This window comes from Cryptomeria japonica, chromosome 5, assembly GCF_030272615.1.
Source record: "Cryptomeria japonica chromosome 5, Sugi_1.0, whole genome shotgun sequence".
NCBI lineage: Eukaryota > Viridiplantae > Streptophyta > Pinopsida > Cupressales > Cupressaceae > Cryptomeria > Cryptomeria japonica.
The window spans coordinates 131,589,740-131,607,093 of NC_081409.1; positions in this window are offsets into that span (position 1 = coordinate 131,589,740).

Consider the following 17,354-nt stretch of genomic DNA (forward strand, 5'->3'; position numbering starts at 1 on the left):
TTTTTAATCTATTCCTTCAACCACTTAATACATTAAACCAAAAGAAAGATGCAAGAACACAAAGCAATCAACCACAACACCATAACACAAAGATTTAATACGTGGAAAACCCAGTCAAGGGAAAAACCATGGTGGGGATGAACCCACAATATAAATATACTCTGCATAAGTATAGAAATATTACAAAGAGGAATGCACATGTATTCAAGCATACTTCTTAGAGCTCATTGCTCAAGAAAGGGAGGCTCACTGCCTACAAATGAATTACAAAATGTCACTAAAGACTTTGAACTAAATAATAGCATCTACAAATGCTTGAGTGTAGTTCCGATTGAGCACATTATACAACTTTTCCACACTCTAACTTATATTGGTCTGTTCCACTGTTATGTTTTGATCCAGAGCATAAATCTCTAATCTGCACATGTGCAACTACACACAATTGGTCACAAAACACTTTTCACATCCAACACATAAAATGAAAAGATAAAATACATCACTTATATACATCTATAATAAGATATTAGATCAACCACATTTCGACTTCAAGAACACTTAACATATTATGAAACGTGTACATACTGTTGGCTTAATCTGAAATCAAAATTGCCAATGCGGACCAAAATAATTTTGCACACACTACCACAACCTTTGGAATAAACACCCAGACCACAAAAATAATCACCAAAATTGATCCACATAATTTGCATAAGGATTATCCACACAAGACTGTTGTACTGCACTGCGAGACTGAGAAACGATATACCAAAGGTTCTAACTCACAAACTGAATATCATTGGAGGCTAAAACTTTGGAATAAGTCTATCTTGACATCCATCAACCTTTCCTGAAATTTGTAACATAAAATATTAACTTGAAATGAAATGCTACCCAAAATACTGAACTCTCCTGGATACTCTATTCTAGCAGCCGGACTTGAACCAATCTGCATTCTGACTTCTGTTAGGATCAAATCACATATTACGGATGAGATAACTGACTTCGATTGCCATCAATGACAACATTGGATGATCTGTGCAGTGTCTCTTGCCAACATAGTGATCTTTTCTCTCTCAGTTAGTTTGATGCTCCTTATTCTCTTTTCCTATCTAGTTCCTCTGCCGCCTCAATGGTCGAGCTCAACTCCCATATTTTGTGTAGCTCTTCCATATTAGTTACTATCAGTCTCTATTATTTTCTTTATGGGTTGAGCCTTACTCCCACTTTGTTCGTAGCCCTTTCTTCTTGGCATGTCGTTTATATATATCTCTATTATTGTATGTTTTCCTTATCTAATATAATTCATGCTTAATATGTTTTACTAAATAAAAGCTATATATGCACCTTACTACCATTTATGTATGCATGTACACCTAACACCTATTCCTTCATTATTCGATACTAACTCTCTTTTGCATGAATTCAAGGCATCTTCTTGACTAATCACCTTATTCAACTTTTCACACTAATCTCCTTCATTCCATCTTCTCCATCATGTCACACACTCTTTATTTTGTTTTCTCTAACACCTTTTTTTTCATATCTCTTCCCTCTTTTATTTCTTTTTTCCACGTTGTCTCTCACTCAAACCACTTCCAATTAATTAATTTCCTAAAATCAGAAAAAAAAATTATGTACTAGAAATAGGGATTTCAATGTCTCGTACACAAACAATTAATTTTTTCGTCTTTAATCTAATGCTAAAATATTTATTTTGGGAACCTAGGTTGATTGCCTTAATGGAGAGTGATTGGCTAGGATTTAAATCAACCAAAAATCATACTTTTTTTTTTGGGTGTTAATACAAATGTGACTAGCTAGGATGGTTGCAAACTAATAGCATGATTAAATTTTGAAGGCTAGAACTACTTCACTAGACAAAATATGATGCTCCAAGATCATTCTAGTATTACCATGTCAATTAGTTGACAACATCATGTTAATCAATTGATCCCATTTAACTCCCATTTCATTTTTGCTCATGATTGATTAGTTAATTAATAATTAAATCCATGCATGTAAAATCAATCAATAAATAAAAATGCTAATTATCTTCAAGGATATTCCCCTCCATGTCATCATTTGTTATTACTTAGTCAACTAATTATTCAAAATGGAAATTAATCTAAGATTATCTCAATCAATTAGCAAAACAAATAGTTAATTCTTCCAACACTCAAAAAATAGAAACAAATTATTTAACTATGTGATTGAATCTCATACAAATCAAAATCTATAAATCCATTCTCCATTTGTCACTTTGGAAGCATGATCTTGAATAGTGAGTTCATTAAATAATATACTAACATACCTATCTTTAGAGGAATATAGGTAAAGTATGCCAAAAGATATCATATATGTTCATTATTTCACTTAAAAATTATTATAATATTATATTGTAATTTTCCTCTCATGGCCATCCATCTCCTCCATAAAACTCCTTTGAAACGGCCTCCAAAGACTCAAAGATAATGGGTTGAAGCTATTCTGGCTCCAAAACAGACCTTTCGTACAGCATGCTAGCGATGTATTAGTCAATCACAACCGTTTATTGCAAAATTGATGGTGTAAAACGCGTGACTAACACGCATGTTAGTCAATCCGTACTGCTGTTTTGGAACCAGAATAGACGCGTCCAAGATAATGATAGAAGATTTATTAACTATAAATATCCCTATCTTACTCCTCCAGGAGGACTTACAGTTACGAAACTGCTATAAATGATATCGATTGTAAATAGATTGCAACTTCTATGCAAAATATTAATTCGAGAGAGGCAATTTATTATCGACTTGTGAATAGTTATTTTTATTGTTTGCTTGAGAAACTTCATTTGTGCAAATCTTGTAGATCCATGCAATGACGGATCATTATAGCGGTTACGTTTTGAATTGATCAGATGTTATTTGTTCATGAATTTCGATTTGATTTGGTGTTTTTAGATAAGAGCATATTTGATTTGGCATTTCTAAATAAGATTTGATTTAATTTTTTTATTTAAATTTGGTTTCTGATCGGAAATCGCCATGGAAAAACCAGAAATGGCTTTGTGACGACGGTATTGTTTGGTCTGCTCAACAATCCTCTTTAGGGAGTTCATGTGGCCAGAATTCTTTGGAACTTGTGCGCTTATACTCAAACAGAATGTGGCGAGCTCACAGAAATCAAGGAAGCGGCAGCACAGGTAAAACCCCTTTGGCACCGTTTATCATGTTGTTAAAATTTTGATAGATATTTTTTTTGTAAAATCTATTCTGTTTTCTATCATTTAGGTCTTAAATCTTGTGATGGAGCAACACGGGGAAATTCAGGAAGCTGCCATAGGACTAACCGCTCAAATCTTCAAGTTCTTCAACAAATCAAGCATGAATACCGCCTTTAGTTAGGTGGCGATTGTTAAGAGATTATTTGTGAGGCAATTGATAGACGTTTTTCTGAGGCATCCTCGTCCATCAATCAAGGTCCCTAATATTAGAAGATTTTGCATTGAGCTTTTGATTTCTATGCTACAGAAAGAGAAAGTATGTTTTGTGACTTATTTATGCAGCTTCCTTCAACACGACCTTGGAGAGACAACAACTAGCAATAAAGTAGGAAACATCTGGGACACTTTCTCATTGTTTCCATGCATCATAACCCTAACTGTTATTATGCTTACCCTAACCCTACCTTTTATGTAAACCCTAAACATAATTGTAACCCTGACACTAAACCCTAACCCTAAACATAAATATAACCCTAATATTAAACTATAACTATAACCCTAACACTAGCCATAATCCTAAACCAAAACCAACCTAATATTGGTGCTAACCCTAACCATGATATAAACCCTAACCCTAATGATAACTCTAACTTGAACCATGATGTAAACATTATCCACGACCATAACACTAACCATAACCATAGTACTTGCCTTTAAATAAAGTTTAATATATCTTAGATTTTAGTATTTGCTTTGACCTTGCAAAACATATATATTATTGAAAATATTATAAATAGATATATAAAATTTCATATTTCTCTACATAATAATATAAAAAGATAGTATATAATTATATATTGATTTATTTTATATTTTCCATGTTGCGTGGTGCCACTGCCACTAGCATATATACCTTAAATTTTAATTTAATCTATATAAAGTACGTTGAGAGGTATCCTTTTTGAAGTGCCTAGTTTTAATCAATTTTACACCCTAAAGTAAAATAGGCACCTCGAGAGGATATCTCTCGACATACTTTATATAGATTAAATTAAAATTTAAGGTATATGTCGTATGTAAAATTCATCATTTTTCAATTAGAAACAAAGGGAAATCACGAATGCCTATCTAATTAAAGAATTCTAAACAAAACCAATGAAATAATACAATCAAGTAATAGGAGTATAAAATATTTAATTAAAGACTCCCTATTCCTTGATCTCATGTAGCTTCCATTGTTCTTCTCTTCTTTGTGGTATGATGGCTCTCAGATATTGTGCTGACAACCTGCAAATGACACAAAGATTCAAAGTTTGTGATTGTTGAAAATGGAGATTGAATGATCAATTTATAGATTTTTGGGTGAGATTGGTTGAGAGGTGGAACTCAAGTGAGCTCACATGCTGATTGATAGTTGAATTGTTGATTTGGAGGTGGAACAAAATAAATTGAATTGTTAATTGAGTTAACTGATTGAGAAAAAAGTTGATTGAAAGATGAAAAAGAATGATTGGAGGATAATTGATTGATGACAAAAAAAGCTTTATTTACAAAAAGCTAACTAGAAGATAGAAAAAGAATGATTGGAGAGAAATAAAGATGATGTAATTAGTCAATTAATTGAAATAATCAATTAAATTAGATGGAATAGTTAACTGATTGAAATCTTTTCCCAAAAAACAAAGTGGAAGATAGAAATAGAGATTGAAAATATAATTGACTTAATTAATTAATTAAATTAATTAATTTAGCGTGTGCTTGCACTTTGACTTTGATTTTCAATTTAATCTTTGCATGATATTTAATTCAAATATTAAATTTATTTTAAATTCGATTTGTTATTTGAATATATTTAGAACTTGATTTGAAATTCAATTTGTTTTTTGAAATCATGCACATGTATTTGAAATTACAAGAAATTAGAAGAATTAGAAATTTGAATGATTTAATGAAATTAAAAGAATTTGAATTTGAATTTGAATTAGAGGAATATGAAATTTAATAAAATTAGAGGAATTAAATGAAATTATAATTTGGGGATTTGGAAATGGAATTAGAAGAATTAATTAGTTAATTAAATAATTTAAAGAAACTATTTAATTATTTAGAAATTGAATTTAATTAAATAATAAAGATTATTTAAATTAAAGGATTAAGATCACAATTAATTAAAGAATTAATATTTAATTAATATTTAGAAAAGGGTTGAATTATTAATTGATGATAGAAATAGAAAAAGAATAATGAATTTATTTGAATAATAAAGATTATTTCAATTGAATGATGAAAATCATAATTAATTAAATAATAAATATTTAATTAATCATTAGAAAATGGTTTAAATGATTAAATGGTTATAGAATTGAAATAGAATAATTAGTAAGATGATGAAGAAATATGAGATTAGAATAATAAGATTAATTAATTTAATTAAATAATTATTTAATTATTTAATCAATTTAGATGAATAATTAGTACATGATTAATAAGACATTTTTAGGTGTCAACATTTGCCCCTCTTTGAGACAAAGTCGAGACGATGCTATTTCAAAGAAAATGAAAAAAAATTATGCCCCAGTATGCCTCGGTGACCCTTAGTGTGTAAATATGCTCCCTTGGAAAAAGTGGTCAGAAAATTGTGAAACCGAGACCATATTTTCGATATTATTATAGTGAGAAATCGTTTGAAGTTGCATGCAATTTCGAGATCATTTGAGTAGCCTACAAGTTCGTTAAATTTTAGGGGGACCACGACTATTGGAGTGAGAAAAACCCTAATTTTGAGCTATAAATAATGATTTTGTACTTTCATTTGCTCATTTGCATTGTGTTGAGTTCTTGGAGATCATTGCAACTCTAGTGCTTCCTTGCGAGTGTTTGATCATCATGGTTGGATTTAGGGCGCAACTGCACTTATCTGAGTGAGTACGATCCTACCAGAGACCACCAAGGATGGGCAGCATGGTATTTTCCAAACTTTTTTTTTTCCTATTTTTGTCAATTTTTTCCAAAAATTTTCAGATCCCTAATTTTTAAGCATTACACAATCGCATATTGCTATTTATGCATTCGTCTTTAATGTACCGCATTATCCATAAACATACTGCATTAGCATAAGTGTTACGCATAAGGTTTAAATGTAACACAAACAATGATGTTTTCACGCATTAGGTTATATCTTCACGCATTCATGCTAACTATCGCACAAAAGTGTCTATTGTAACACATTAGTGGTTAATGTTAGGCATAAGTATTAAGTATTACGCATTCGTTGTAAAATGTTATTTTTTGTCATGCGTATGATCATTTTTTTATTGCATTGTATGATATCTGACATTTTCAATATGTTTACTATGTAGGAGAATATTGGAGTGCTATACTGCCGACATGGTAGACCCAGTGGTCTTGATCTTCGAGACCAGTTACTCGATGAGGAAGTTGCACATATCCACCATCTGGGATTGTACCATGTTTTACATTTGCCAGAGATTACGGCCAACAAGGCCTTGATCACTGTTTTAGTGGAGAGGTGGCATTCCGAGATGTGTACCTTCCAACTTCCTACTAGTGAGGTATCTATTACCTTAGAGGATGTTTGGCATATACTGCATATTCCCATCCATGGTGTGAGAGTTGTAAATGGACATGACGATGGCGTTGCTAGACTGTGTGCCCTTTTTAAGTGTGAGGAGAAGGACTTGTAGATCAGTGTTCATTATGATATCCCGTGGGCTTGCTTACACTATGATGATCTCACTATAGTATTGTGCAGTATCATAGGTGGTTTGCTTATCCCTTATAGGAGAGGTCATGGATTTCCAGTTGGATAGGGCAGAGTGATCCATGATATGATCGTTCATCGGTAAGTGTATTATTGGGGTCCTTGTCTGTTAGCAATGGTTTATTATCAGATGCACAACATTGTTTACTTGAGATACCGATCGGTCAGTTGTGGTGTGACATTGCTCTAGACTTGGGCTTGGGAGCATATTTCTATCTTGAGGCCAATGATTCATGTTAACTTACAGCCTGAGGATCCATATGCTTATAGATATACACCTCGGATTAGACATAGGGGCTTGGCTAATACATTATACTGGTGACATCAAATTGATATCCTGCAACATTTCATTTGGAGACCTTATTTGGATTGCCCCGATTGGGCAGATAATGCTCAACACTTGCCTTTCTATAGACAACATAAATATCTCATTGGGAGGACGGTGGAGACATAGAGGATTATTGATATGTACCTACCAGGATGGGTACTTAGGCAGTTTCAAGAGGTACAGGTAGTACACGTTGTTACAGTTTACTTTGCTCATGTCATTCGTGAGGTTTCTGATCGAGGTGCTTGCATACAACCACATGTGGCTGCTGCAGAGTTTGATGCTCTTCAGGCACTACAGTGGGGTTGGAGTATAGGTGTGGTAGATCTAGGGACTACACCTCAGGTATGATGCATGGTGGGCCAGACATAGGCCTATTCAACTAACTGATTCAACAGTTGCAATCACAACTCAGCAAATACGTCATCCTAGACAATGACTGAAGATTGATATGGGGGAGAGGAGGATGAAGGAGGAGATGAGGGGGGAGGAAGATATGAGGAGGGGGGATGAGGATGTAGACATCAGTGGAGACACCAAGTCTAGGAGCAGTGGAGATGAGGATGATTCTTCAGAGTCATCAAGCAACGAGGATGATGATGATGATGATGATGACATGCTAGAGTAAGAGGAGGCACCTGCAATAGAGGGGGGTGTAGATGATGATGATCCACAAATTCTGTATGGATTTGGACCCTAGAGGATGAGGTTACCAGACTTAGGGAGTGACAGGATACTGAGCAGGATTTATTTTGCAAAGATTATGGTGCGCTAGAGAGAGAGAGGGACCGAATTGCTAGTGAGAGGGATCCTCTCCAAACAGAGAGAGATGATGCAGTGAGGTAGATGCAGATGGTTCAGGCCACTTATGACCAACAATTTTCTCTAGGTACCTATGCACGTAGACATTCAAACAAACTTTACTATGGTATATAGGAGGCCTTTTATTATAGACAACTCTACCATGAGGTTGTACCTGAGGCATAGAGAGCTCTGAGCTTTAGTGAGGTTAGAGGTCATTCTGGTTCTAGTAGGACTTCGACGTGGAGGACCAACAATGGTGGTGTTATGGGTCCACCTCGGGCATCTTTTGGACATCTTGGGGCAGGATCTAGCAGGCAGGATCCATTTGGAGATAGAGGCAGTGTGGGTTGAGACATTGAGATCATGTTATCTGAGCCTTTGGGCTTGTTTTATGATGATTGTATGCTAACACATTACCATTTTTGAGTTATAAATATGATATGTATTTTTTGGTGGCGATCTATTATACTTTGTTTCCATGTATGTTGTATGATTTTATATTTCATGTGATGCATGTCTAAATTATTTCTATGGATGCAATGAATTCTATATGGCTTGTGATGTAATGATTAACTTAATGCAATGTTATATGATATTAATGCAACTATACTATATGAATGCAATTAACCTATATGAATGCAAATTAACTATTTGAATGCAAATTTTTTTATATGAATGCAATCTAAACTATATGATTGCAAATTTGTTTTTCTATGATAATGTCAGAATATTACTTTATCCCTTTTTGACTCGGATGTACCTTGAAGAAATGTTAGTAAGATAAAATAAAGAAGAGATTGATGAAAGGATAATGTTAGATGATAGAAAATGATTTAGAAAGAGATGATGAGAAAAGAATCAACAAACTAGCAATAAACAAATGAGATAAAAATGAGAATGATTGATTCACGAACCTGTCATTATTTATTGTACAATATATATTCATCACTAAGCCTTATTATGGAACAATGGACCTTAGCACATTAGGGTATAAGGAACCAAGATGTAAAGATATCTCATTGCAGAAACAAACACATAATAGACAAGGAGTGAAACCCTCCATTCTGGGAATTACATTAGGGGTCGAGGTATGTGTGGCATTCACAAGCTGAATGCTCCTATCACAGACACCCACTAGAGCAATTTCCCTATAACTTCATTGGTTCACACCACAAAAAACAAACAAAGAAAAATATAATGCCCATCATGGATCCTCTAGTCACTTGTGGACATACTTGAGTAGCATAGGAACATGATCTATCGCCAAATGATAAAAGATAAAGACTAACTAGGACAAATTTCAATAGCCATAATGATCTGTGTCTTCATTTTTATTATTTGATGTGATAGTTGATAATGTGTGATCTCAGAAAGTTGCGGACTCTGTTGAAGACTGACCTGTCTAATTTCGAGTGTATCCTCTTCTGTTTAAGAGAAGATAATGATCACTTGATATGGATATGATACGATTGATAAGACAATTTGATCAATTGATTGCAGATGTTTGACTGGATAGTTGTATCCTTTGTTAACTTCGTGTGAAGCATTTGCTGGATATCTGCTAGGGTATTTGATTCTTGCGAGACATTTTATTGCAAATATTTTGATTGATTTTTTATTTTTTATTTTTCGATTGTATTTTGGTTGATTTTGTGGATCAGAATGTTTTTGGTATTTTTTTTCAGTTTTGTATTTGAATGTTTTTGGTATTTTTCAAGATTTTATATGATTTTTAGTATTTTGTGCTTTTCAAATTTTTATTGGATTTTTTCAGGACTTTATATGATTTTTTTGGATTTTTTGCTCTTCATTTTTTTTTGGATTTTTTGTTTTTCAATGTTTTTTGATTTTTTTCACGATCATATATAATTTTTAGGATTTTTTCAGCTATGCCCCTAGTATGCAGACCTATATGACATGATGATCTGCAGACTGCATGTGGAGAGAATGAATTTTGACATGACCTATGTTAATGCAATATGCATGATGAGGATGCATTTCCTATTCGAACAAGGATGACTGTATTTGTTTAGCATTTTGTAATACACCAATTGAATTAGAGGTACAAAACATTTCATAGATAAGCGGTCAATCGATCCTTAAGGTCCCTTGGAACATCCAATTTAACACACTTAGTGACTAGGGTTTATAAATGGAGATGTAGAAAAATTCCCCATTGGTTCTTGAAACTTTGATCTTCTTTTGCCTAGGTGTGTGCAAATGAGTTATTTTGCGCTCTTGTGTTCAGTAAAGATCCTTAGCATCCTATATGACTAACTACATGGATTATTCTAACTTCAAAAGCATCCTGAATAGAGCCTTGTTGCCAACAAGCTTTTAGAGCTCCGATGAGGTTATAGACTGTAATTTCTCAAATATTGCTCCATTGCTAGCATGTGTCCATAGCCTTGATGGAGTTATTCGCATGTTTCCACAGTTAAGCTTTTTGTCGCATCCACATGCGTGATATTTCAGTTATATATCATTGCTATTTTGCGATGAGATGAATATTTGGCATAGCACTTTTTCTTTTTTCTTTTTCTTGCCTTGACTTGTAAGTAATGAAACCTACTTGGGTGTGACAATTACAGTGACGCTGAAGTAGAATTTTAGATTTTTCACTAGTCATATGATCAACTAGGTGTCTAGAATGAATTAGAGATTTTGTTAGTGTGTTTGAGATATAGCAATTGATAGATTTTGGGTTAACAAGTCTCAAATAGTAAAATCACTACCCAACCATAAGTAAATCATCGTCACAGGGTAATGTTGAAAATGAATGACCTTAGGACCTCAAAGACTTCATGTCTGAATATATAAGAAAGGAGACCACCCTTGTTTCTCTTGAATGCAAACAAATGATAAACTTGGACAATTGCTTTGTTTTATTGATGCTAATATATGCAAATGCAGAAATTTTGCAAATGTGATGCATTTGAAAAAGAAACTATATGAAATGCAATGTGGAAAGCAAAACATAAACTAACCCAACCCTTAGATATAATATTGTTTAAGGTGTTTGTTGTTCATAGGGTCAAGGAGTGGATTTCCATCCATGGTATCCAAATTATATGCTCCATTTCCTATAACCCTTGTTATGATAAAAGGACCTAGCTAGTTAGGTTCAAACTTCCCTGGCTTTTCACATTCTGCTAGGTTCCTTCGGTTCTCCTTGATAACTAGATCTCCCACTTCAAATTTTCTTGGGTGTACTTGTTTATTGTAACTCGTTCTCAGACTATTTTGGTAACCTTGCAAATGGTTTAAAGCAGTTGGTCTCTTTTCATCAAGCATTTCTAGCTCTTGTAATCTTGCAACTCGATAGTATTCCTCCAATATGATGTGTTTTAAGGAGACTCTTAAAGATGGTAGTTCTATTTCAATAGGTAGTATTTCTTTTGTACCATAGACCAATGAATATGGTATTTCTCCCATAGGTGTGTGTACCCTATTCTATAATCCCAAAGAGCAGGATTTAACTAGAGATGCCAGTCTCATCCTACATCAGTGAGAACTTTCTTTAAGATTTTTAATATTGTCTTGTTTTGTTGCCTCTACTTGTCCATTATTTTGCAGATAATATGGCGTCGCAAATCTCTGTTGTATTTAAAATTGTTCACACAATTCTATCATTTCTTGATTCTTGAATGGACGTCCATTGTCGGTCACTATGCACATTGGAGTCCCATACCGACAGATGATGTAATTAAGCATGAATTTCGCTATTTTCTTAACTATGGTGTATGTAAGAGGGATATCCTCTACCCATATAGTAAAATACTCAATAGGTGTTAAGATGAATTTGTGCCCATTGGAAAAAGTAGGATTAACTTAATCAACAAGATCCAACCCCCATTGTGAAAATGGCCAAGATGATGTGATAGGTTGTAGATCTTGTGTTGGCATATGAATGAGGTCTTCATGCACTTAACATTGTCTACATTTTTGTACATATTTATATGTATCATTTTCCATAGTTGGCTAATAGTATCCAGTTATTAATAATTTCTTTGATAGTAGCTGTAAAGTGGAAAATCGCTGTCGAACCCTAGTTGGTCTCCCCTCTTCTAACTCCGAGGAGAGAGAAGGGAGGTTCGCTAGGATTCGATGGGTTTTCACTTAGGGGAGAGACTTTACATTCAAAAGAGGGGTTGAAACTCATAAGATCCAATCCCACACAATGTAAGATTGGATGCTAAATGAATTTCAAGGGTTAGGAAAGCAAGGCTACCCTCTTTTGTAAAGAATGTCGTTAAGGAAATTAAGCCAAGAATACATAGAAAGTCATAAAGATTCGCTTATAAACTGAGTTTAGGTTATAGGATGAAGCTGCGGACCTGGAATTAGCAGTAAAATGTCGATACGGCACTGTCCTGCAAATTTGAGAAAAAGTTGTCGGGACGATGGCGCCCGGCGCCACGGTCCTCCGAAAAATCTGCGAAACGAAGGGGGATCTGTTCGTCTCTGCACAAGGATTCCAAATCTTCAATCTCAGCCACGTACCTGCAACCTACACATAGAAAAGCGAAGATGATGGGGGGTTAGGGATTAGGGGTTTGCCTTTAGGTCAAACCCCGGTTTTGGAATTAACCAAGAAATGAGCAAGAGCTGTAAATGTAAATGGCTGTAATGTAAAACAAGTACTAATACCTTGTTCTAAGGATGTTTGTATCCTTATGTGCGAAGGTTTAGATGTTGTATGTTGTAGTATGTAGCATGTAATAAGTGATCTCCTCTTCAATGGTTGAATCCTTGACTTGAATGCAACACTTAGCCTTGAATGGAGACTTGAAATGATCAATTGCTTGAATGCTTGAATGCTTGAATGCTTGAGTATAGTTTCCACGCCTTTTTCCCTCATATCGAATGAGAGAGGAAAATGTAGTTTATATACTTGTCAATTAGGGCTGATAGACTGATTTTCCCGACCTTAGGCCGACCAGGGAAGTATATTTCCAAATTGCAATCAAAAAGACCCGATATCACTTAGGAAACCGGGCCCAAAATAGGACCCAGGGACCAGGGCGCTGGGCGCCATGGTCCTGGAGGACCAGGGCGCTGGGCGCCTTGGTCCTGAGGGACCAGGGTGCTGGGCACCCTGGTCCTGAGGGACCAGGGCGCTGGGCGCTCTGGTCCCACCTCCGGGATAGCGGGGTGCAAAGGAGGTTCAGGCCAGGGTGCATGAAAAATGCAGTTTTCAGTGTCGTGAGCAAGTTTTGGGGTCTCCATTCAGGTTGCGTGTTGCGTCGCCATCGTGAAGACTGAAATGTAGTCGAAATTGCAAGTGTCACAATTTTAGGACGCTATAGTAGCACACCACTTTGATGTGCCCCAAAAATTTCATCACGTACCTCTTTGAAGGCAAGTTGTGCCTCTTCTACATCAAGACAACTGAGAAGTGTTCCATCAAGGCCTTTTCTATTCAATGTGTCATCAATAATAGTGTGTCTAGATGCCTGACAAATAAGAGTCTTCTTTAGATTCTTGGATAGATTAGGAGACATATATTGAGTATGTAAGTATGCGTATATCTCATTATACCATGGGGATTCAGGACCCACAATTACACATACATATTCTATTGAGGGAATCTCATATGCCAATACCATTAATTGTTCATTAATAAACTCGAATTGAGTTTCATTATTAGGCACATTTAGTAGAGACCCTACTATAGCCATGGCATTGACTGCCTTGTTCTGCATTCTTGGAATCTATTCAAAAGTGATATTACTGAAGTGTTCTTTGTAATCTTTGACCATTTGTTTATAAGGCATCCACTTATCATCTTTTGTGTTATAGTCATCATTGGCTTGATTTACAATCAGTTGTTAGTCACCGTACACTTGTAATTATTTTATCCTCCACTATAGAGAAGTACGAAGTTCTATGACTAGAGCTTCATATTCAGCGATATTGTTTGTACAGGTAAAATTGATTCTGAATGACTTAGGGATATAATCAACTTGAGGGGTGATGAATAGAATCTCGAATCCTGCTACATGATTTGTGTAGGATCCATCAAAGTATGATTTCCACATGGTTTATGCTATCAATGTAAACACATATTCATCAAGAAAATCTATTAGTTGTGGGTGACTATCTTGCAAGGGACCATCTACTAACTGATATGCTACAATCTTCCCTTTGATTTCTTGTCTGTCCACATATTCTATATCAAACTCACTTAAAATCATGACCCACTTGGCCAACTTCCAATTAATGTTGGTCTTCTTAACAAATATTTGAGTGGATCAAAGTGTGCTATGAGTTGAACTTGTGACTCAGCATATAATGTCTAAGCATTTGAGATTCAAAGATCACTACTAGACATGTTCATTCTATAGGGGTGTAATTAAGATCGTATCTAATTAGGGTTCTACTTGTATAGTAGATTGCTCTTTCCTTTCCTTGATCATCATGTTGTGCCAACAAGGCTCCCAAAGATGAGTTTGTTGCTGATATATATAGTAATAGGGGCTTTCCTTGAGTAGGTGGAACTAATACTGGAGTATGTAGAAGATAATCTTTTAAACCTTGAAAAGATTCTTGGCACTATTTTTTCCATTTGAAGGTGAATCCTTTTTTGAGTAAATACTCAAATGAATGACATTTATCTGCTAACTATGCTATGAACCTTCTTATAAACTGTAATCTTCCTTGCAACGCTCTTAACTACTTGAGTGTTCATGGAGGTTGCATATCCATGATTTCTTTGACCTTTGTTGGATCTACCTCAATTCCTCTATTAGAAACAATATCATGGAAGACTATGTGGATGATCTACTGGCTAAATCACAGACAAGAGAAGGTCACCTGGACATCATAGCTAATATGTTTGATCGATTAGAACAATACAATGTCAAATTAAACCCCCAAAAGTGTGTGTTTGGTGTCATGTCATCTTCTTCTCTATATATCTAGTGATTGACATCTTTATTTAGAGATTCTTCTTGTAAGTCTCCCCATATAATGAAAGAGCATGACTATGAGTATTTTACTATCTCTTTTCCTTCATCTTGTTTAATTACTATGTTCAGTGGCTTCCCAAAAGACCTAGGAGAAAGAGATAATTATCTGCCATTCGAGGTACTTGAAATGGAATAATATCTACACCCGACATCCTTAATCTGTAAAGAAGATGTTGTAGGTGTATTCTTTTGTATTTCTATGATTGACAATGACTCCATTTGTGTAGCAAGTGGTGCTACTTGATTAATGGGTACCTGGTTATCTACACTTACCTTTAAGTGATTATAGTGTTAAAATAGGTTTGGATCACCTTGTATGGTGATTTCAATGCCATTGCATGGAAACTTAACACATTGGTGGAATGTTGAAGGTACGACCTGCATGGCATAAATCCATGGGCATCCTAATAGCATGTTATACCCTAGTTCTTTCGCAAACACTTGAAAGGTAACCTCTATTGTGGTAGGTCCTATTTGCACTAGTAGTGTGACTACACCTTTTGAAGGGCACTCTTCATCATCATATGCTTTGATTTTTATTCTCTTTGAAGGATCAATATGAGGCTTAGAATAACCCAATGCCTTGACTAGCTTTAGTGTATAGATGTTAAGACCAACTCCTCCATCTATAAGTACTATTCTAAATTTTTTCTTATGTATGTAAGCTTCTAGATGTAGCAGACCATTATGTAGAAGTCTATCACTGGGAAAATCTTATTCTATGAAAGCAATAAAGGTACCATCAGCTAAATTTCCTACCATGAATTCAAAAGCATTTTCATCTATATCACTGACAACTATTGAATCTTGAAGTGCTTTATTTAGGATAGCTTTGTGATTTGGTGATATACACAATAGTTCAAAGAGTGATATCTGGGCTGGGGTTTTCTTCAGTTGGTCAAGCACATTATAGGTCCCTATTGCTAGTGATGGGTTGGGTGGTACTCCTTGTAAGGTTATTTTTGATCAATGGGTAACTACTGTACAGTCTTTATCTCTTGGATTTATTGTGATCATAGCCACTGCATTATCTCTTGTGAGGGACATGTATGCAACATATGTTGTCTTATCAAGGTTTATTTCATATCCCATCCTATATCCATCATGTGCAAGCCTGGTATCCATGATTTGTGCTATAATTTTATCTTCAAACCATCCTGAATAAAATGGTACTTCGTAGCCCTAGTCCATAAGACAAAGATTCTCATCTTTATCATATTTTTGTGTTTCTGACATCATGCAAATTTGGCTATCCTAGTTATTAGTCACTTGACATTTCTCATGATTATCAAGTTCTTCTTGTGAATCAACATTTACCACATCTCCTGAGCTAATAGCATGAATAGTATAGTCATATGAGACTTTTGTGTAGTTGGAAGTGTTGTCTTGTGTTCCTGATGTTGATGCCTTCCCTTTATCATGTTTGACAAAAGGATCCTTAAAGATGGTGTGATTTGTGTTTTCTAAAGTTTTGTTTGTATCAATTATGACATCACCTTGATCTATCAGGTCCTCAATTAAGTATTTAAATTTATAGCAACTTGCATTTTTATGACCTTTTGTACAATGATAGTCACAAAAATTGTTATCGTTCCAGCATGTAGGTTTGAAAGGACCTCATTCATATACTCTAACCTCCGGCAAAGTGATCATATTTATCTATATTAACTTCTTTAATGTTGATTCCATAGGCACCCCTAGAGGTGTGTAGTTCCTTTTTGGAGCATTTACCCTTGGGAATGTTGTGTTTGTAGTTTGCGCAACGTTTGCATTTTTTGACACTGTGTTATTCTTTGTATATGGACTAAATGATTAACTTGGTCCTTGTAAAGATATAATCAATTGAGCTTTGTTCACTGTATGGGTGTCTACAACATCATCATTGGTCACATTCTTGTTTCTTGACCAGAACTTGGATTTATCATTGTTGTTTTTATTCCCATATTTTATGATACATTGTTCTACTAGTCCTTTCTTGCACTTCAAGGCTTTTTTAGTGATTTTTTTAAATGTAGTCAAACATTGCATTTGTATTGGGTAATTAATTTTTTAGATTAATTTTTTCTACAAACATGTCAACTTGCTTAGTTTCAAGAATAATAGTCTTGCACATTCTGTAGAGAGATCTCCATCTTTGTAAGGACATAAATGTTTCATTTTCATATTGTTTTGTGGCACATAGGTCCATCAATGTAATTAGGGTTTCAATGTTATGCGAAAAGTTAGAAATGAAATTTTCAGCTAGTTCACCCCATGATGTGCTTG